The sequence below is a fragment of the Urocitellus parryii genome, chromosome 2 (genome assembly GCF_045843805.1).
Source record: "Urocitellus parryii isolate mUroPar1 chromosome 2, mUroPar1.hap1, whole genome shotgun sequence".
In the NCBI taxonomy this organism is placed as follows: domain Eukaryota; kingdom Metazoa; phylum Chordata; class Mammalia; order Rodentia; family Sciuridae; genus Urocitellus; species Urocitellus parryii.
Genome location: NC_135532.1, coordinates 98434985 through 98437015, shown reverse-complemented (window position 1 = coordinate 98437015; position 2031 = coordinate 98434985).

Sequence of the window (2031 nt, the reverse complement as noted above, 5' to 3'; positions counted from 1 at the left end):
AATTGGGGATTCAATCCAGGGCCCCACACATGCTGGGCAGGTGCTCCACTACTGAGATACACCCCATCCCTTTTTTGTTATTTTATTTTTAGACAGGGTCTCACTAAATTGCCCAGGTTGGACTTAAACTTTCCATCCTCCTGCCTCAGCCTCTTTATTAGCTGGGATTATACATGTGCGCCACCATGCCTGGCTTACCATTGAGCTATAGCCTACCTTTATTTTCCTTTAACTCTTTGAATTTATTTATAATAGCAACTTAGAATTTTCCATCTGCTAAATCCAACATGTGGGCCATCTAATGATCCATTTCTCTGGGTTGCTTTTATTTCTGAATTTTGGGTCACCTTTCCCTTTTTCTATTTTTTAGTATATACTAGACATTGTGAATGACATGTTGTGGAGATTCCAAATTCTGCTATTGCCTTCTAAAGAGTGTTGATTACTTGTTATAGTAGGAAGTTCACCTATTAGCTGATTACTTTGTATAAGTTTTGTGTTATATACTTTGTCAAGACAAATCTGTAAAGACCCAAGATCATTTAAAAACACATCAAGACAGTTGGCAAGCCCCTCTAACTTAGTAGAATTGGATCTCCAAGTTGTTTCAACTACACAACCCATTGAGTCTTGATTTGGGGCCCTTTTTAATGCAGGTTTATAGTAGGCCTGGTTCTAGGATGTGTTCCTATCCCTCCTCCAATAGCACTGAGCTATAAGGTTTGCTCTTCCACCCCAACACCTTAAGGCTTTGGGTTGTATAAGAAAAGGCATAAGAGAAACAGGTGGTGTGTCAGCCACCCCAATCACCTCCTGCATATCCACACCACCTAAGACAGCTTTTTCTGGCCTTTTGCTCTGGCCTCATTTTTCTCAAGAGAACCCAGAGAAGAGTCGTAAAGAATATCTCATGAGTGTGCACAAGCTCTACTTGTGTCTGGGACTCATAGTTATTTTAGAGTGATATGCTGGACCAAATTTAGCTCTCAGGAATTCATTAGAATATTAGCTGAATTCTTTTTACCCAGTTGCATGGTGGTCACTCCTTCCTCAATGTCCCACCAAGAGTGGAATAGCTTGTGTATCTCATGAGTCCTTGCTTGAGAGGACTGTCTGATGGGTTCATGAAAAGTTATGCCTTTGTAGCCTATCTGAACTCGTTACTGTTGTTTTAAGAATGGAAGAAATTTCGCTTGTAACTTTCTTTCTCTTGGGTAGAAACAGAAGACCTCAGAAATGGTATCTTAGAGTACAATTAAAACTATCCATAAAAAGATAGATAAATTGAATGATATTAAAATTAAACATTTTCAGAACAAGCATCATTAAAAGAGTGAAACAGCTCTCTGGAGATGAAAAGGAGATTTTCAATTTATATATCAGACAAAAAAATTTGTATTCCAAATCTGTTCATAAACCCCCTACATGTAAATAAGAAAGATAGACTTAATAGAGAAATAGGCAAGAGACTTGAACAGATACTTCATAGAAGAGAATATCCAAACAGCCATCCAATGCATTTAGATGTACTTAATCTTGGTCATCAAGGAAATGAAAATTAAAAGTCGTTGCAGCATTTGTGTAGATTACCCCCACCTGAATGGCTAAGTTAAAAAGACTGATGATACTAAGTGCTGGCAAGAACAAAGAGCAATGGGAATGCTCATATGGTGCTTTGGGGAATGTAAATTGGTGTAATTCGTTTGAAATCATTTTGGCATCTTCTAATAAAGTTGAACAAATTATATGTCATCTGACCCAGAAAGTCCACTCCTAGACACAATCTCAGAAATGTATTGCACACACACACACACACACACACATCAATGAAATATAAATGAGCTGTACTAACCACAACATCATGGATAAATCTTACAAATATTTCATTGAGTGAACAACTACCACACAGATATCCAGTGATTTCAAAAACAAGCAACTGCCATGTGATAAGTCAAAAAAGATGTTAAATTCTGGAAGGAGGGGAGACTTAGTAACTGGGAGAGAGGGTTCTGTGATTGTGGAAATGTCTTA